The sequence below is a fragment of the Vicugna pacos genome, chromosome 18, assembly GCF_048564905.1.
Source record: "Vicugna pacos chromosome 18, VicPac4, whole genome shotgun sequence".
Lineage (NCBI taxonomy): Eukaryota > Metazoa > Chordata > Mammalia > Artiodactyla > Camelidae > Vicugna > Vicugna pacos.
Window position 1 is genome coordinate 23367767 of NC_133004.1, and position 20652 is coordinate 23388418.

The 20652-nt window shown below is 51.8% G+C and overlaps 2 long non-coding RNA genes across 3 annotated transcripts in view; both read left to right on the forward strand.

Annotated features, from left to right (window-relative positions):
- The window catches only part of LOC140687067 (uncharacterized), a 64748-nt gene that overhangs the window by 3230 nt on the left and 40866 nt on the right, over positions 1 to 20652 (forward strand). The gene's annotated exons all lie outside the window — the stretch shown is intronic.
- LOC140687070 (uncharacterized) lies at positions 8565 to 9732 on the forward strand. Its single transcript, XR_012061127.1, has 2 exons — positions 8565 to 8857; positions 9594 to 9732. It is a non-coding gene; the product is annotated as an uncharacterized lncRNA (long non-coding RNA).

Sequence of the window (20652 nt, forward strand, 5' to 3'; positions counted from 1 at the left end):
TTTCACGTCCTTGGTTAGATTTATTCCTAGGTATTTTATTACTTTGGGTGCTATTTTAAAAGGGATTGTGTTTTTACTTTCTTTTCCTGTCATTCATCGTTAGTGTAAAGAAACGCAACTGATTTTTGTGCATTAATCTTGTCAGTACCGTCCTTTTTATATAAACAGCACTGCAGTGACAGTACCTCAGAGTAACCCGCAAAAGCCTATTTAACCTGCAATGTAAATGTAATGCTAGTGAGGAGAGGGAAACCATTTTTTCCTCCTGCCCTTCTGGCTTCTGGGTCGAGTAAGAAGAAGGAAGCGTGCCAACAACTTTTACATGACACGGGAGCCTTCATAAAGAAGTGAAGACTGGAAGGAGCAGTTAAACCTGAGTGTTTTCTGCTAGGTTTGATGAAGAGGGGGAAGCCATGGGCAGGTGTAATAGGACTGAAGGATACAAGCTAAGGACGAGAAACTGGGGAAACTTAGCAAGACCTGTGTGTTTGGATGCTTCTCTGTGTCCGTCTTCGGAGATGAGGATGCCCCTCTCCTCTGGGAATAGAGGGAGCACCTCTCCTAAGGTGGTCTTAGGATCTGCTTCATGGGAAGAGGGAGGGCAGAGTCCTTGCACCTGCTATTTCTCAAATTCCTTTAGCTTAAGGTACTCAGTATGCCAAGATACCATATTTTGGAGCAGCACGTCACTAATCATGCTGAATGCTGGGTTGCGGGAGAGAAGCAGGCTTAGATGGCTGAGTGCATAGGGAGTTAGGAGGAGTTGCTGCCTGAGCCTGCCCTGGACAAAGCTTCGCATTATAGAAAGTGTGTCTTTGGTGCCCTTTGAACTCGGCCACCTCCCCCTCTGTCCTCTTCTTTCAAGGAGGACAGGGTGCACACACTCCTCAAGCTCTCCACTTTGCAAGCACACTCAGATGTATAGTGTTGTTCCTAGGTAGATTTTTAAAATCCAAAATTACCTTCTTCCAGGCTGCAGTGAAAATTCTTTCTACTTGTCAATTTCTGTCATGTGACGCTTTTACGGGTGAGAACATTCAAGTAATGTGAGCACAGGGAAGCACACACGTGGTGGACAAGCTCTTTCCCAGTACCAGCTGGGCCGGAAGAGAGCAGCTGGTGGGGGCTACTTTACATCAGTTTCTGAATGAGTTCCCATGACACTTCATGGATGTGCTTGCTGACTCATCTGAAGAAAAGGATTAGAGTCATTTCAGGACCTGGGAAGACTGAAGTGGGAAACAAGGGGAGACCCCCCTTACATGCCAGGGGGATGTTACGGACAGGAGCTCGGAGGTGAGAAAGGGCGGTAGAGGTGGGGAGACCTCCGATTATTGGACACCGTTTTCCCGACTTCGGGTGTTTCATATAAAGATGTGATGCGCACCCTTGGGAACGTCCACTTCTGTGTGTTTCAGGTTTTTCCTGTCTCTGGGTATCTGGGAATGCAGTTTCTTGGCAAAAGGATAGGAGTGTTTTTAAGGGGCTTGAATTAAGATTCAAATATCATGTTGTTGACTAAACTAAAAGTAAAATTTACCAAAAAATGTCATTTGCATGATCTTTAATAGAGTAATTCCTTATGTATAACACAGCTTTGGAGTAATTTATAGACTACAGCAAACCCATCAGTCTCTGTCTCTCTCGCTTTAAAAACAAAAAAAAAGGATCACTTTCAGCTCCAGCACACAGTGACTTAAGCTGTGTCCACTGTCTTGATGTGTGTCCGATGGGTGATGGGGCTTTGGCTGTGTGGAAGCAGAATCATGCTGTGAACTTTCCTCCACGTGTGTGACTATCTTGTCTTCATGATAAAATGATGATGATGATGGTGATGAGGAGTGAGGCTTCCATTTCTTGACTGCTACAATGTCATGAGACATATGTTTCATCATCTCACTGGAACTTTATACACCTGGGAGGTGGTGAGAATGACCTCCTTTTATAGACTAGGACACAGAACCCCAGAGAGGTCAGGTGGCAAGCCCAAAGTCACATGGTGTATCATGGTCACTATTTCTACGTAACTAACCACTCTAAATTAAGTGACCTAAGACAACAGCCGTTTTGTTACGTCCCCTGGATTCTGTGGGTAAGAAATTTGGGCAAACCTGTCATACGTGGCGGCTGCTAGGTCTCCTTTCTAAGCTGATGGGTGGGCTGGTCTGGAGGGTCCAAGATGGTTTTACTTGCATGTTTTGTGTGTGGTGGGGCTGACTGGGAGGCTGGGCTCCCCAGGGACCGTCGATGTGACCTCTCCAGCGTGGCAGTCTCAGGGCACGGGGACTCCTTGGGTGGCAGCTGTCTTTTCCAAATCAAGCACCCCAGGGACCAGGTGGGGCACCTGACCTGCTGACCTCCTCAGAGTCTCACATCACCAGTTGTGTGACTTGTGATCAGTCAAGTCGCAGGCCAGCCCAGGTTGGAGGGGTGTTAGATTCCAAGTTTGAATTCGGGAAAGGCCGGGTCACACTGTGGAGAGCAGATGGGATGGGAGACGGTGCTGTGACCCCCTCTGAGGAGCGTGGTCTGCTGCAGACAGCCGGCTGAGCCAAGGTCTGCCCGCGGCTGTGTCTGACCTTGGAGCTGCTGTGTCTCCCGTGTCCTCCTGACCAGTCAGGGGAAGCAGAGGACTTGTCCTCCTGACCATTTCTCTCTTCAGAAATACGAAAGGCATCCTGTACCTTTATTTCAAGACAGAGTTTGTGACAGTGTGAATGAAACTTGAAAGCACTGTGCTAAGTGAAGTCAGACAGAGAAAGACGAATACCATACGATCTCACTTACATGTGGAATCTCAAAAAGCCAAACTCAGAAAAACAAGGGCTAGAATGGTAGTTTCCAGGGGCTGAGAGTAGGGGAAACCGAGAGATGTTGGTCAGCGTATCCAGTTATAAGATGAATAAATTCTGGGGAAACAATGTATGATCTATGCATCATACAATATAATCTATAATGTATAGCATAATCCAAAGCATGGTGACTGTAGTTAGTAACACTGCATTATGTATTTTATATATATAATTATATAGGTCTGGTTATTTTGATAATTTTAATTAAAAAAAATTTTATTGAAGTGAAGTCAGACATAATGTGTCAGTTTCTGGTGTTCAGCACAATGTCCCAGTCATGCATATACACAGTATGTTCATTTTCACATTTTTATTTTGATAATTTTAATTGTCAAAAATTACATACTTGATTCTATAGTTACTAAGGAAAGTAGATCTTAAAAATTTGTGCCACAAAAAAAGAAATGGTAAGAATCTGATGGAAGGGAAGCGGTTGCTATGGTGGTAATCATTTTGCACCAATATAAGTGTGTCAGATCAACACATTGTGTACCTTCAACTTACCAGTGGTCTGTGTCAATTATATCTTGATGAAACTGAAAAAAATAAATACAGAAAACGAGATGCGTGTTTTTTTTAGGAGGCAGACAAGATTTCCTGTAGACCTGCCTCCGTGTATGTGCACCAGGTGGAAGTTACTAGTACAGATGGTGGTCGGGTTGGGGGTACAGCCTGTCAGTCACCCCTTCCCAGCCCTCCCCCGCTGCATGTGGCAGTGCGATGCCCACATCTGGGATGATGGCCTTGGGTGGGACTGGACTTGGTTTTTTGGCAGCTCCCTGTGGTGGGGGGAAGATTGCAGAAGGAAACAGGTGAGCAGGCTGGTTTTTCTGCTCAGTTTGTCACTAAGGACACACCGACCTCCCAGATCATCTTATTTGCGCAGCCTCGAGGAAGCAGTTTTATTGGAAACCATCACAGTATGGTGGCCTGGTCCCAGACACAGTCCATGTGTCATCTATCCACTGGCTGATGGGGACTGTTCTCTGGGTGAATGTGATGGAAGGGAAGAGAGCCACCCTGCCTTTTGGCAAGAGTGCACATGTGCCTGCCTTGGGCTGGGTGGGCAATGTCTAGGCATTGTCCCTGGGACAGACTGTTGTCCCAATTCAACAGATGGGGAGGCGGGAGCTCAGAGTAGGGACATGCCAAGTCTCACAGCGAGGGAGGGCTCTCTTCCTGTCTTGTTCTGACCGAGAGGTGGGCCTTAGGATCACCTAAAATCATTGCTGTGAGTCCCGGGCAACGACCTCTCCCTTCCAGGCCCTTCTCTTCTGGGGGTGGGGAGGGGGCTTTGGGCCACATTAGAGGCTCCCCCCAGGCTCCAGGCCTCAGAGTAAGTGTGGAGGGGTCCCCCTTTCCTCTGCAAAGGTCTGCAAAGCTAAGGGAAAGAGTCTGTCCACCAGGGTGCAGGTCACAGGACAGGCAGGCACCTTGGTTTGGCCACTGTGGATGGCCTCAACCCGCCCCCTAAGATCCTGGTCAATCAGAGCCCCCAGAAACCAGGATTCACACCTTCAGTTTTAAAAAAAGTAGCTTTATTAAGATATAATTCATATACCATGCGACTCACTCATTTAAAGTGTACAACTCAGTGAGGTTTTTATTTTTGCATATTACTCAATTTTTTTAAAATTGTGGTAAGATATATATAACATGAAATTTACCATTCTAATCATTTCATTTATTTTTCATTCTAGCCATTTTGAAGTGTACAATTCAGTGGCATTAATTGCATTCATAATGTTGAACCATCACCACTATCCAGCTCCAAGATGCTTTTATACTTGGACTGAAGCTCTGTCCCCACTAAACAGTAACGCCCCTCCCTCCACTCCTGGAAACCTCCAAGCTGTTCCCTGTCCCTGTGAATGTGCATATTCAGGGGCCCCGTCTAAGTGCAATCATACACTATTTGTCCTTTGTGTCTGGCTTGTTTCACTGAGCATATCTTCTAGATTCATCCATGTTGTGCAGCTGGAGAGAAGGTTAGATCTTTGAAAGCCTGAGGTTCACTGGGGAGAAGATGAAACCACAAGTATGACTTGTTGTGCAGGAGGGAGTGGTGGGGAAGGACCCCGCCCTGCGCCTCCTCTCACACGGCATGCTCCTGACTGGATGGCTTCCCAAAGGCCCTCCTCTGCGCCACCTGGGAGTGTGGTGTGGGCAGATCCACCACCCACTCCTGCCAACCAGGGCATAATGTTTTTTGCACCTCATCTCACTGAGTTGTGAACAGCCCTAGAGGTGACGATGGTTCACTCCATTTTATAGATGAGGAAACTGAGGGTCCTAGAGGTTATACCTCCCCTGGCCAGGAGGAGGTAGAGCTGGGGTGCACTGGGGCCTTTCCGATGACTTCTAATTCCCATTCCTTCCCTTCGAGGCTCCACCCTCCATGCTTTGTCCCTGGTGCTTTACATCTGCAGAGTGGAAGGTCACAGAGAAGGATTGGGTCACCCTGGGGCCAGCCTTCCTCTGCGTCCACTGCCCATGTGCAGTTGACCTGCCATGGCCCCTCTTGTGCCTCCGTACCTTCCGCTGTAGATCAGAGCCAGAGGACTCTTGGGGGTCTCCTCAAAGGTGGGCTGAGGTGACATGTTAGGTGCACCTGAGACTCAGAAATGTCCCATCCAATGTTCATCTTTCTACTGAGCAGTGGAACCCCAAACGAAGGGAGCCACACTCAACCCATCCACACTTGTCAGCATCCCAGGGAAGGAAGCTCCAGGATGGGTGGTTCTGAGGTCCTTGACCTTCAGCTCTGACCCACCCCAATCCCAGCCCTGCCCTTTCACCACCAAGGGCATCCTGTAGTGCAGCCATAAGGAGCTGGAGCCGGGCACGGGCGGCAGCACAGCTAGCTCAGCCCTGCGGTCTCTTGCAGTCCTGAGATGTTCCAAGAGGGTTGTGATCAGCGCTGGGCCAAAGGGTGAACCATCAGGAGGAGACCATCAGGCCAGGACATCTGGCAGGACAGCAGCGCCCCCGGGTCCATGTGGCCTCATGCCAAGGGCTCAATAGATGACTTTGCTTCCAGGAAACTCCTGGGCCCCAGGCTTGGGAGCCTTTGTTGGAGCTGGGAGCCCCTGTGATCCACCGTATGAACCACAGGCAGGCCTTGTTCTGTTACCTTCCCTACCAGTGACCCAGTTTTCATCACTCCAAACTGGGGCCCTTTACTGGCTACATATGTGTGTCCATATGGGGACAGTTGGACAGCAGGTCCAAGATAAATTTGGGCAGTGGCTAAAAGCTCAGGGATTAGAGTGGCATCGTTGTAAGGGGCTGTGCGTGATGACAGGTGATAGTACTGGGCCTGGAGACCACTGTGCATGGCCAGGCCTCACCGGCGACTGGCTGTGTGATCCTGGGGAAGCTGCATGGCCTCCCTGGGCCTCAGTTTTCTCATTTGTAGAATGAAGATTCTGCCTTGAGGCACGGATGCCAGTGTGTTCTCTGAAGTGAGGGCATCTGTAGGTAGAGGTGGCCTGTGGGTATGAGGCCCACACCCCCGGAGCCAGGTCCCATGAAGACCCAGGGGGACGATCCAGGACTGATATGGGACGAGAGTGAAACTGGGAAGTGAGGAGAGCCAGCTGTGCCCTGAGAATTAAAGCCCCACGTTCACACGCTGGGGATCTGATTGGAGGACGTGCAAGTCATTCTGAAGGGACAGATGGCCCCCCGGGAGCAGGAGGTGGCTGGATCCATTTATACATGTAAGGGAGGCACAGGTCTACTTTTTTTCAACAATGTTGGACGAGCAGTGGGACCTGGTCCCTCCCGTCACACGTGCAGGTTGCTGGGGGCCCTCTTTCCAGGGGAGGGCTCTTCCTGACCCCCTCTACACTCACTGTCACAGGCTCCTCCTGGGCAGGGGCTGGGGGCCGGGGGCCCTCTGGTTTGTGGGTCTGGGACACATTGTGACAAGTACAGGCCTGGGTTGGGTCAGTGCTGCCTGCGCCATGTGTGAGGCCGTTTCTGGGTTCCGGGCTAGCGAGTCCCACGCGCGTCAGGGCTTCCATCCTCCCCCGGGAGGGCCTTTCCCTGGATCCAGGGTTCTGCTGAGCTTGCCTTTACACGCCTGTCTTCTCTCTCCCCTTCGGGGGAATCTCACACTTGGACAGGAACAGGGGTATCGTTGCTCAGGCCCCTAAAGCAACCCTAATCCCTCGGCAGACTGGGGCCAGGGGGGCAGGGCGAAGGGCACTTAGTATATTTGGGGGTGGGGGGACACAAAGGAGACAGCATCCTTCCTCCTCCCTCCGCCTGGCCACCCCAACCTGATGGCGGGCGTGGGACCGCTGAGGCCCCGGGAGGCGGCTGAGGAGTCTTTATGCTTCGGCTTTGTAACCGGGCAGCTGTAAAAACCTATCAGCTGTGCAGCACCTTCTCCTTAAACCAGGCTTGGCTGGATTTACAACCCGAGGCCCCTTCTCCAGGGCTGCTCACAGAAAAGGAACAAAGGGGCCCCCACCCCAGCTGGCCTGCCCATTCCCACCCTCTCAACAGAGGCGATATCCGTGCATTGCAGAGAACACAGAAAACCCAGGAAACGGAAGAGAAGGCACCTTCAGTGTTTGCGTTGTAGATGGAATTCGTCACAGTGTGAAGGTGGGTTTAGCTGGGGAGCATGGGGTGTTCAGGAGAGGAAACATCCCGAAGAGGAGAACTTAGGACAGGGAGACCCCGGCGGGTTTGAGAGAACGTACGTTAGATGTGCAGGCATCTTTGTGCATTGGTTCTCCCAGACAGCCCGCAGTTTACTGAGGACATACTGTGTGTCACGTGCTTCTCTGGGAGTGGGGAGTATGGCCCTGGGTATGACAGACAAGGTCTGTGCCCCAAGGAGTCCCCAGAACAGACAAGATGACAAGGGGTCAGTCCTGGGACGGTGAGAAGCCTAAGGGCTGGACAGGCTGCCCAGTGCAGCTGGGGTGGTGGGAAGTCAGGGAAGGCTTCCTGGAAGAGGTGGCATCATTCAGCATGTTATCTGTCAGCACCTGCTTTGTGCAGATATTGAGATTAGTGTTGGGGATGTGGGAGAGACAGGACCCTGAACAATTCTAAGATCTAAGGGAGGAGCTGGAGTTGAGGGAGATGGAAAGTGGGTTCCAAGGGTCAGCAGGGATAAGACAACGTGAAGGGTAGGCAGGGGCAGGCCCAGTTCAAGGCCCCCTAACACCCTGCCCCGTGGAATGTGGAATTGTTATCTCCAATTGACACACAAGGTAATGGAGGCGGGGGCTTCACAGCTCCTAAGTGAGCAGGCTGGGATTCAAACCCAGGCCTGCAGATGCCCGTTCAGCCCTCGCTCAATTCTGCCTGGATCTCCTTACACCCGGGGCTCCGGGATGGGTGCCGTGTCCAGGATGACAGGTGGGTTTGTTGGCCAGCTCTGCCATCACCCTTCCGTCTTTATTGGCTGGGATGCTGAAGGGCCAGAATCCCCCAGCCTGACCCACTATGCGAATCATCTGGCATTTTCCTTCAGGCACTTGCCCAGCTTTGAGAGTGCAGCTGAGCCATTGCTTGATCTTTCTCTGACCCAAATGAAGAACTGGGTAGCCATTTGCCCAATAAAGTGAGAGATAAAGCTTTTGTTCAGATTTAAAATGGGAGTGTTGATGTAGGCATGGGAAAGCCATTGTTTCTGGAATAGAGCGGGATACTAGTCCGAGGCACCTCGATCCTTATCTCGACAGCCTCTGGAGTTAGTGCTGGTACCGCCCACTCCATCCTGTAGATAAGAAAGCTGAGGCTCAGAGAGGTCAGGCTTCTCGCCCAGGGTTGCACAGCCAGCAGGGAGGTGGAAACGGTATTCAGCCCCAGCTTTGCCTGATTCTAAACCAAGTGCCGCGTTCACCACACCCTGCATCCCCTGGAGCTGATTTTGCTGCTGCAGGAAACTCCACCCCCCAGAGCCATCTCGATGAAAGAAAATGAAGGGGGATCCTGCAGAAACTCAGCTCAGAAGCTCTGCTGGCAGCCTCTGTGTGCAGGTTGGGATCAGCCTCTTTTCATTCCGAACTGACCCTGGGGGCCACATTCCCACTATCAGGACTCGCCGTTTCTCTAGAAATTGTAGCCCTCCAGCATTTGATGTCTGGTGAAAGTGGAAGAGAAGATTCCGGTCTCTCAGAACAGGCCCTGTAGGAGACAGCGCCCATTTTCCAGAACTCTTGGGCAGGGGCTCAGGTGACCTGGAGCTCCAGGACTTAGAGATTCACTTCCCTGCTGAATCTGTCATCCTCCTGTCTGCGCTGTGCACCTCACCCTGCCGTGCGCAGGGGCTGGACGTCCTGATGGGGGAGCCCCTCCCCGTAGAGGCCCGGGGTGGGGCAGCGGAGGGGCACAGGGCCAGCTGGGGGCAGGGGGCCGCAGGGTCGAACGCCCTGTCTGTACAGCTCTGTGTTTTTGTTCCTCTCCAGTACACACTTAGTGAAATTTTATTAGCAGTGGCTTTTACAGTCAAGATCAAACATCATTTATTATTAAAAATCAAAGCCATATATTCTTATGGTAATAAATATTAGAGCAGGGCAGTGGTGTAATTGTTTCTGAATTGGCACATGGAGCTTGCCCTATTTTTTTTCCTCTCTCTTTTTTTAATTATTGAAGTACAGTCAGTTTACAGTGTTGTGTTAGTTTCTGGTGTATAACATAGTGATTCAGTCATACACGTGTATGTGTGTGTATATATATATATATTCCTTTTCATATTCTTTTCCATTACAGGCTGTTACAAGGTGTTGAACAGAGTTCCCTGTGCTCTGCAGTAGGACCTCATAGTGCCTTGCCCTGCTGTCTTTCATGGCCTCAGAGACCTCACTGTAGAAATGGGGGACAGTTGATTAAACAGTCACCTATAGAGAGACTTTAGGTTGTGTCTACTTTTAATTTTCCTCCATTTCACATGATACTACAAGTGAATGCTCGTGCCATGTATCTGAGGATTCATTCCCACAAGTGGGTATTGGAGGGTCAAAGGTTGTGTGTGCTTTTTTTCTGATTAATGTAGCCAAGCGTGTGGTGCAGGTCTCTGCAGTCCTCGCCAGCACCAGGGTGTAGGGCTCTCTACCCCGCTCAGAGTCTTTGCTTTGGAAGCATTCTCGGGGCCTACTCTGCGCTCCTGGCTGCCCGTGTGGGAAGATGCTGTGCAGAGGGCTATGTCCTGTCCCCACCCGCAGGTGTGCTTGGTCACTAGAGCCTGGCCAGGGTTCTGCAGGGACAACTCTTAGGGATGGAGTTTGGCTGGTTGGTTACTAAGGCCAAGTGCAGGGAGGTCAGCGGGGGCTACAAGGGGCTCTCTGCTGGAGGGGTCATCATCGGGGACATTTCTATCATCTGCTGGGGTCCCCCTGGCCCATTGTCCCGGGCTAACCGAGACTTTCTGGGTTAACCAGTGAATGGCCTTCCCCTGCTTCATGCAGGCGTCTCTTGCTGCCACATGTCCCTTTGGTGTCACAACCATTGCCTTGTGGTCCCTTTGCTTGTATGTGGCTCTGAGGGGCCAGCCAGGCACAGAGGAAAGGGGCTTGGAAGTGGCAGTTTCCATCTGTGGCCCTGCTCCAGGAGTCCCAGCTAAAGGCCCTGGGGAGGGTCACTTGGCTTCCATGGCCCCGCCTTGCTGCCCTGTGGGTCAGCAGGAGCCAGGTGGTGTGATGGGAGGGCTGAGTGGCCATGGGACTGTGGGAGGGACAGAGTAATCAGACCCAAAAGGACAGGGACATGGAGCAGCAGCCTTGGAGGGCCCCACCCCGAGGTCCTGGTGGGACCTGAGCCTGAGCTTTCAGCTCTGAAGCTTGGAGCTCAGCAGGGTGGTTCGGCCCAGGCAGGGCTGTGGGGTCCCAGGGTGACTGTTATGAGGACCACCTGCTATCCTTGGGAGACCAGGGCCTGGGTTCTAGCTGGCCACCCCTCTCCAGGTGACCTCTGGGGCCTCAGTGTTCCCGTCTGCGAAGCAGGTATAACATGTCTTAAACTGGAGGGTGGCTATGAGAACTAAGTGGAAAACGGGTGCAGAGGGCTGCAAATGGGTCTGGCGCAAAGTGCCCAGTAAACAGTTGTGGGGATGACCCCTCTCGGGAGCTGGAAGCCTTTGGAGACCCCGCTGAGCTGTGCATGCTCTCCTTCTCCATCTGTGCGTGACAGCCACCACATCCCAGGAGGGCATGCAGGGAGCCGGCCACCCTCCTGCCCCCAGGGGGGCTCAGCGGATATTTGCTTCAGGAGCCAGAGAACTTCTTCTGGACTGTTTTAGGGTGATGAAGCAACGCATCCCCATCGCACTTGGGGCGAGGGAGCCAGTGACGTCGGAGCTGCAGGAGGTGCAGGGCTGCTGTATCCCGTTGCTCTCATCGCAGGCACTTGAGAAAAGGAGGAAAAGGGGGCTTTCTAAGGTCAGGGTCTCGTCCAGGTCACACTGCAGGATTTGACCCCAGGCCATGTCCCTGCACACCCAGCCTTCTTGGCCGGCAGGGAGCCTTCTGCAAGAGAGATGGATGCTGTTTTACGTGCGATCGCCAATTTCCTCCTTGTTGTTCAGTTGCCACGGAAACAGTTGTGGTGCCCCCCCCAGAGGCAGGAGGGAAGGGGAAGCCTGCCCCCGGGCCCTGGTCATCTCTGCTGGTGAGGGGGTGGGTCGTGTGGGGCTGGGTTTTGAAATTTCCATGGCATCCTGGTGTCGGTGAGTGCCCGCCTCCCTCCATCATATTTACCCTGAGCGCGTCCTCCGCAGAGAAGAACAGCCGTTGGAGGGGTATTTCAAGGGGATTCCCATGGAAATGGAGAGTAGGCGGCTCCTCTGTGCTCTTGTGTAGTGGGAGTTGCCAGGGCTGCATGTCCCCCACTGAAGGGTGAGGGGGGCCTCTGCCAGGACCTTTTCTGCACCTCGTGGGCCTCGGGCCTCGGGTCACAGGCTCCCCGCTCCACGTTCTCCTTGGCCAACGAGTGTAAGCCCGACGGCGCTGCCCACCCAAGCCCCCAAGTTTCCTGTATACGAGACCCAGGCTGGCTCCCAGGGACCTCTGGAACCGGCCCTCGCCTGCAGCTCCCTTTCCTCTGGCAGGTCTTGAGCTGCAGCCAGCACAGTTCTCCAGCATTCTCTTGGCAGGGCCTAGGTGCTTTGAGCCCGTTAATCAGCCATTGCCTGGATAAATCCACGCAGCCCTTAGTTTTCTCCTGCAGCCCTGGTGCATCCGTCCACTCACTCCTTTATCCAGCAGGTTTGTTTTCTCACCTGCAGAGCCTTTTGCTCAATGAGAGAGGGCTGACGTGGACTGTATAACCTCTCTGAGCCTCACCTTTCTCATCTGATAAATGGGAACATGAGCGCCTGCCTTGCCTGCCTCACAGACGGCTGGTGAGGGCCAGTGAAAAGGTGGGGGTGCTGTGCAGGTGTCATCAGTATTTCCACGGCCACGGGGCTCATAGCTGGTGGACAAGTTTTCATTGATCCTTACATCAGTTCCACAAGGTGGGTGGTGTTAATTTCCATTTTACAAATGAGGAAACTGAGGCTCAGGAAGGTGGCATGATCTTTGCTTACAACTGGGAAGAGGTAGAGCTGGAATTGAAGCCCAGGTCTGACTCCAACTCCAGTGCTCTTTGCAAAGGTCCAGTTGCCTCCCGGTGGGCTGGTTGCCAGGCCTGGCAGCGGGGGTGGGTTAAGACCGCACTGAGGGGAAAATTATTCTCAACTCGGGGATGGGGCTGGGGAAGGAATGTCCCCTGCTCTTCCAAGTCAAGTGCTTGGTGGGGGTGGGGATGGGGTAGGGGAACTCTGTCCCTCTGGCGCGGGGTGGGGGCCGGGTTGGGTTTGGAGATGGGGCAGGGACTCCTCAGGATAGTCACCAACATTTTCTGGGCAATCCTCTGGGTCAAGCACTGTTCCGAGCAGTTTACCTCGATCTTCAACATGTCCCTGTAAGGTAGTTCCGTTGTCACTGACTTGTCACAGGTGAGGAAGCTGAGGTGCAGAGAGGTCAGGGAATGTGCCTGGAGCGCTGCAGCCGGAGGTGGCAGAACCCACGCCCAGGAAACATTGGCTCTCGGGGTCGGGGTGTGGTCCTCAGGGAGCATCTGGTGCCATACCCCCCGCTGGGCTTGAGCCCTCGTGGCCACGCAGGGGTGGCAGGTCTGCTACTCCTGCTTCAGGTTCTGGGACACACAAGGGCTTCCCTGGGAACATCGCGTCAAGGTGAGACTGTCTGGAGCGAGCAGGAGCCTTCATGCTCAGAAAGGCCCGCTGAGCCACTTGGGTTGGTGACGGTTGTACATTTAGAACTTTGTTTTTCTAGAACTTTACAATCTCACCAGTCTGTTTACCAAGCTGTGCTTTTGTAGGAGATGAGCTGTCACCTCACTTGTTCTTTGAATATTTGGTTAACAGGTGAGCAGGCTGAACTTCCTCTGCCACGCTGTCTTTTTGCAAATTTAATTAAATCCCTCTAAATTGGTTCCAGTCAGATTAAAGTGCATGGTTGCTGGTGCAGACGTGCAAATGATCCCAATGTGTCGTATCTCATCTAGGCAGCGAACACTGGAATATTCTGGAATTTTCTTAGGTGTTGCAGAGAGATTACTGGGAGTCACCCTGAAGAGGCCTGAGGAGAGGTTTTTGAAGCTACCACGCCATGGATGTGAAGGTACTGCGCAGGAGTGCTCCTTGCAGCCTAGCTCTCAGCCTAGTGGACATTCTCTGGCTTATGCAGGGTCATCAGAATATGTCACAGCAGAAACTGCTGGGTGCAAACATCTGCCCGGCTAGTCCTCGCTCAGAAGCACAGAGACATTTTTGTCTTTTTGCACCATGATTCTCCTTCTGTGTGCAGCTTCCTTGCACTCAAAGAAGTGAAGAAACGAAGCCCTCATCCCACCCCCAGTTAGTAAAACCTCTGAAATGCACAATCCCTGCCTTTTTATGGTCAGGTGTTTGGGTCCCAAACTCGATCATCGGCAAAGGGCTGCTGGCAGCTCACATACGTCACCAGGGACGGTGGCTTGTGCTGCGGTTGTGTTGGGCTGAAACAACCCCGGCCTCGTCACACTGCCTTCCAGCCTGCATGGGCCGACCGAGGCAGCCGGGTGCGATGCAGCCAGGAGCCATCTGTTTGCAGCCCTTGGGCCAGGTGGTCCGCAAGGACGCCTAGGGGTGGAGTGGGGAGGGAATACACTTATCCAGCACCCAGCATCTTCCAGAGCCTCTTTATAGAGCTACAAGCTGGGCGTTGCCGTGGTGTTTATACAGACCAGGGACAAGAGGCCCAGAGTGGCAGAGTCACCGGGGAAGGTCACGCAGACAGGAGGTGGCAGGGTGGGGTTTGAACTCAGGACTTTCTGACCTTTCAGCTCCTGTTCTTGCCACCAGGCTGCTGAGGGTCACAGTCACTGTTCCAGCTACGCGTTGGGGTGACTTGCGGGAAATATGCACAAATAGGGAGTGACACACGCAGGAGCAAGCTGGCTCCCCTCACCGTGTCTGAAGACCCTGGGGCCCCTGGGTGTCCCTGGGCTCTTGCATGCCAGTTTGGACTGCTTCCTGCTGCAGTGTCGGACAGCCGGGAGGGACGGTTTGGTCTGGAGGGCAACCTGTGTATGTCAGAGATACCTTTGCCCATAAAAACCTTTGCAATAAAATCAGTAGAAGATGGAGAAGCCAAATTCAGTTTTGAGAGATGGCACTGATCCTGTTAAGGCTGATCAGGCAGGAGCAGGCACAGAATTAGTCCTGCAAGTGGCTGCTGCGGGGGACCTCATACCTCCTGGAAGTTTAGAAAGTTGGGGATGCTGTAGGGCTTTGTTCTCCAGGATGCCAGAGGTCACGGTGTGTGGAAATGGTTGAGGGATGATGGTAACCACGCAGGAAGGCCGACAAGCATAGGGATTCAGGGTGTGGGCTTCAGAGCCCAGCAGACTCAAGGCCAAGTCCTCCGAGCACATTCCGGGGAGAGCTGGGCCCAGCCATGCAGCTGGCAGCTGCTGCGTGCTCAGGGCAGCAGTGGGAGCTGGACTCTGGAGTCAGACAGAGCATGTGCATCCACATGCCACTGCTCTCACAGCTTGTGGCCTGAGGTGAGCTGCTTAATCTCTCTGTGTTTCCATTTCTTCATCTGTAAACTGGAGACGATAAAACTGACTCAGGCCCTGGGGTTGTGTGAAGCTTCAATAAGTTAATTCACATAAAACACTTAGTGCTCGGGCCGCAGCCAGTGGCGGCTCTGGTCATCGCCGTGGTCATGATCATAGTCACTGTGTCCTCTCTCCAGCCCACCCGGGCCGTGCTGTTTGCGGTGCACAGTGGGGCCTGACTCAGCCTGAACTAAATTGAACTGAATGGTCAGCAGAGCATCATGGCACAGGGGCTGAAGCAGGTGACTGGGGGTAGGCTTGGCTTCCTGGTGTGGGCTCCAGAGTGTCTGAGTGTGGTGATCTAAGAGCTGGCAGGAGCTGACGCCCCCCTCTCCCACCCTCACTCCAGGCAGGAGAATCATCTGCAGCCCGAGGGCTGGAGGGGAGCATAGGGCTTCTGCTGGCAGAGGCAGATGGCCAGGAGTGGCAGGCCAGGTGCCGGAAACCAGCGTGGGAGACGGCCTTTAAGACAGACTGGTGGCCCCCTTGCCCTTGGTCTGCCCAAGCTGCTGGCGGTTTCATTGCATGCCAAGATGCCACATGTCACAGCCTTCTGAGTCAAATGAGAATGTGACAGACTGGGCTCTGTGACTCAAGGAGCCAGATGCATCCAAGAGTGAGGTGGTCATCTTGGCAAGCTTGGGAGTCAGTGTTTGGCTCAGATGGGCCTTGCGCTGTCTGACCAGGTAGGTGGTCAGTGGCTTCTGCCATGGCCTGTGAGATGTGCATGGAGGCAGTAGGGTGGAGAGGGAGGGGCCATGTTTGGCTGAGAGCTGCATGCACCGGGCATTTATTTCTGATGGTGGCGCTAAGAGGAGGGTCTGTGACCCCAAGTTACAGATGAAGATTTTTTTTAAGAGATTATTTATTTATTTATTTATTTAAATGGGATTGAACCCAGGACCTTGTGCTGCTAAGCACGTGCTCCACCACTGAGCTGTGCCCCTCTCCACCCCTCCCACCCCCACAGGTGCAGACACTGGGACTCGGGGGCTGTGTCTGTGCACCGAGACACATGGTGCCAGGCGCTGCCATCATCTCATGTGGGTGGGGGCCCTGTCCCCTCTCTTTCCACGACATCACCCTTTTTTACATACCCAGTTCACCCCTGATGTTCCTTTTCTCCACTTTGGGATGGTAACTAGGGGAGCAGAGGCCTGGGCTGAGGGATGGAGGTTGAGACATGAGCGAGCGGCAGGGACCCAGGTGGGCTGGGTGGGTCACAGAGCTGCAGAGCAGAGGGTGATGCCTAGACCATGAGCCAGGGGAGCACCCCTGGGAGGACTCTCCGGCAAGAGGTCACAGCTTGAATAAAGGCCAGGCAGTGAGAAAGTGAGTGGGGGGTACTGCAGGGCCTCCACTGAGCAGAAATGTAAGTGCAAGGTGGGAGTCAAAGTGCAGGTCATGGAAGCCTTGAAGGGCAGGCTGAGGAGCCTAGACCGTCCCTGCAGCCAGAGGGATCAGGCGGGGCTTTGACCTGAACGAGAGACCAGAGCTGGGTCAAGAAGGACCACTGTTGTGATCACTGTGGCATCGGTATAGAAAGGGGCTTGAAGATGAGGAGGTTGGAGGTGGGGTCTGTGGCTGAGGTTGTTCAGCCTCTGGCTGTGTCCCTTCAGACCCCTGTACTGTGTTTATGCAAAGGACCCCAAAGTGCTTTCTCTTCCAGGAGCCTGCACCTGGCTCTCCCTCCCTTGCCTGTGGAGGGAGGTCCTGGAAAGCTGTGTCCTCTGAGGGGAATCCCGCACCCAGTTTGATAGGTGTGGTGGTGCAAATACCCTAGACCCCTCACTCCTGACCAGGACACCCTGACAGGTGACCTACACCGTCCCCAGAGCTCCCCACAAGACTGAACCAGTCACCCTCCCTGAGACTTTCCTTGGCCACACTCCCCTCTTGGCCTCCTTTCCGTCCTGGCCCCACTCTCCACACCCTTCTAGTTTTTCCTGGGACCACTTCCTAATCACTTCCTCTCAAATCCTTGCCTCAGGGTCCAACCTAATACAGGGAAGCGAAAAGACCAAGGTACTCATTCAAAAGGAAGTTCGGGGACATACCATGAGACAGGACCCAGGCAGTGGCTGTCAGCTGTGCCAGGAGGCTCTGGGACAGTGCCAGTTGGGGAGGGAAGTGCTGAGGCCCTGGGCCGAACCAGAGGCTGGAAGTCAGCACCGCGGACAGCGCCAGAGTCTCCCCTGAGTACTGCCTTGGGTCTCCCCATTGGCTGGGCCCCAGGCACCACAGCGGGGTGTAAAGAATTCCGCATGTTACATCCAGCCTGTCTGGGAAGCACCTGAGAGCCAGGCCGTCCTCTGGTCAGTGCTATGGTGTCTGGGAGTTGCTGATCTGTCCTCCCCATACCCACCCTGCAAACCCTTGGCCCAGGAGGACAGCCTGACAGGACTCTGGGCTCCCTGTTTCTGCTTTCCTGCTTATGAGACTGGGTTCCAGCTTGAGTTTGCCAGGACATAGGGCTGTTAGGCATGAAGCTGTAAACGTAGATACCCTTTTCTGAGGACTTCCCAGAAAATGAATCCAAGGGGCATTTGCCAACCAGTCCATCTGTCCACTTATCCATGTGGATTGCTTTCCAGTTGTTAGATGACCCCATGCTATACACTGGGGACCTGGAGATGGCTAGATCCCCATGGTCATGCCCTGGGGAAGTAGCTGTAGAGGGAAGGATAGTTGGACAGAGACAACTACAGTGTTACCTTGACAAGCTCTAGGAAAGAAGGGAGCACGGGGCTGTGAGCCCTCTCCTTAGTGATGGAGGGATGGACAGTGGTGGGGTAGTGTTCCTTGAGCTGTACTTGAGAGGCTAGCAAGAGTTTTCCAGACAGTGATGTGGAAACAGAGGGCAGGCTGGATGGGCTGCTGGCCTGAGGGACGGCAAATAGCAAGGTGTGATTTAAGCTCAGGCTGGCCAGGATAGGGCTGGAAGTGTGGATTTGGCTATTAAGGACCCTGAGAAGCATACCAAGGCACTTGGCATGACCTGGAGGTATAGCTGTCTGACACAGGTATTGAGTATGGAGTATGGAGTATGAGAGTCAGATTTTCAGTTTAGGAAGATCTCTGTGGACCTGGAGGGGAGAGCGGACAAGACAGAGGAGCCTGGAGGCAGGAGGGCAGTGGGGAGACTTTCAGACTTTCCAGGGGAGGGGAGCAGGCACAGGGCCCAGTTGTGACCATAGGCATCCATCAGCCCAGATCACGTGTCCCTAATTTAGAAGAAAATTGAGAAGAAAGATGCTTTTCATCTCTGCTCTTCTGGGATGGAAATGAGCTATTGTGAGTCATGCTAAAGTTAGAGTTCTAATTTTCATTTTAATCCATGTCTCATTTAGAGCATTAGAAATGCAAAAGGCAGCTCTATATGAACGTTGTGCCATAAATCAGTACACGTCGCAAAAATGCAGAACAAGTCATTTCTACACAAGTGCACACCCTTGCATTTATAATAAATCTAATTCTTTATCTTTTTAGGCTTTAGACTAGAGTAATTAGTCATTTCTGCTGATACTGCAAACCACTACTTATGCAGCATTAATGGAAAGCAGATTTGTTTGAACTGCTTTTGCTCACAAATGTCACCATGGGCTCTTCTGCCTCTTTGTAGAGGAGAAACATCCTGTTTATTCCATTCTTGCCTTTTCTAGAAGTTGGTGTGGCAGGAATAGTAGCAAACACCATTTATGGAGTTCTTACCACATCCCTGGCAAGGTGGGGGGCTTCCGTGTGAAGGGATCCCTTGTCCACGTGTAATCTGCCCTTGTGTTCTGAAGTCCTCTGACTGAGCTCATCACGTGCAATGTTTGATCTGCCACTGTGCCACACTTTGTGAAGTTTCTACTCTCTCAATTGGGTCAGGGACCACCTGTATACCACACATTGTTAGTCACTATTTTTCTTTAAAAATTGGCCCTCTGTCAATGGACCTTGTCCATGGATGGGACAACCCAAATGTCCATCAACAGATGACTGGATAAAGAAGTTGTGGTACATATATACAGTGGAATACTACTCAGCCATAAAAAAGAATAAAAGAATACCATTTGCAGCAACACAGAGGGACCTAGAGATCATTATTCTAAGTGAAGTAAGCCAGCAAGAGAAAGAAAAATTCCATATGATGTCACTCATATGTGGACTCAAAAAAAAAAAAAAGAGGACACAAGTGAATGTATTTACAAAACAGAAACAGACTCATGGACATAGTAAATGATCTTACGGTTACCCAGTGGTGGAGTGGGAAGGGAGTGGGAAGGGTTAAATTTGGGAGTTTGAGATTTGCAGATATTAACTACTATATATAAAAATAGATTAAAAAACAAATTTCTTCTGTATAGCACAGGGAACTATGTTTGGTATCTTGTAATAACTTTAATGAAAGAGAATATGAGAATGAATATATATATATATATATATATATGTATATATACACACACACACACACACACACACACATGAGTGGGACATTATGCTGTACACCAGAAATTGACACATTGTAACTGAGTATACTTTAATAATAATAATAATAATAATAATAATAAAAACAACAACAACAACAATAATAAGCCCTCCATCATACGTGGAAGACCAACAAATCAGGACAAAAATAAAAAGTAACTATGAAGATAAGTGCAGGTGTTTCTGTTCACGCAGGATGTATGCATTCCTGAGAAACCTCTTGATCTGCAAAACTGCATGCCTACCAACATCCAGGCTGATGGACGGAATGCAGTGGGGGCAGACCACTGGAAACCTATGCCGCAGTTAACCAACACTACAAAAATAGTAACAATCCCATAAATATCTAGCACAGTTCTTAAAAAAAAGAGAGAGAGAAAACATGTTGAACTCCTAATATTCCAGCAGTTATACAATTTTATGTTGAGAAAAAAAAAAGGTGAAGGTTGTTTGATGGAAGGGCTTTCAGGATGGGAGCTTGAAGTACAGATGGAAACAAGTCCCAAGTCAGAAGAGAGACTTGCCCACCGAACACTTCCAGGCGGAGCCACGAGGAAGACGGGAGGTGAATGGCGTGGTGCCCCCGTGCCGTGTTCCTCGGCAGCTCCTGCGTTCAGCCGTCGGGGTATTTTGTGTTCAGCTGCTTCCACTGGTTGGCACAGAACATTAACACACCAAGATGAATCGTGTTGCAACCAATCTGACTTTCACAGTATCCCATCGTTCTCCTGTTTGCTAATCCTGTATGACCTGATTTGCTTTGCAAAAGCAGTGGTTGTAGCAGAACGGGCCAGACGATGGCAAAGCAGCATGATTAAATGCAGGCAGGATGCGGCTGTGACAGGGCTGTGACTCAGGACTGATAATCCAGTTGCCTGGGACGAAAAAGGATGGGAAAGAGCTTTATGAGAATTCCGGCACCAACCCATGAAGCACACTTCCAGAAAACCTGGTGGACCTGCAGCTAAACCAACAGCAGAGCCGTGTGGTCCAGACTCTTGAAAGAAGAAAAATAAACCAAAATATTTCTACCCCCTCCCTTCCAAGGATCAATGGTTCTGTTAGGGTGAGAAAACTGACTTATGGAGACAGGAGACCACAGTTCACTTACACAAAAGGCAGCTTGTCTGTTCGGGGTTGTTGTGAGGATCCAAAGAACACGATATGAAAGAGCAGACAGCGGAGGTGGGGA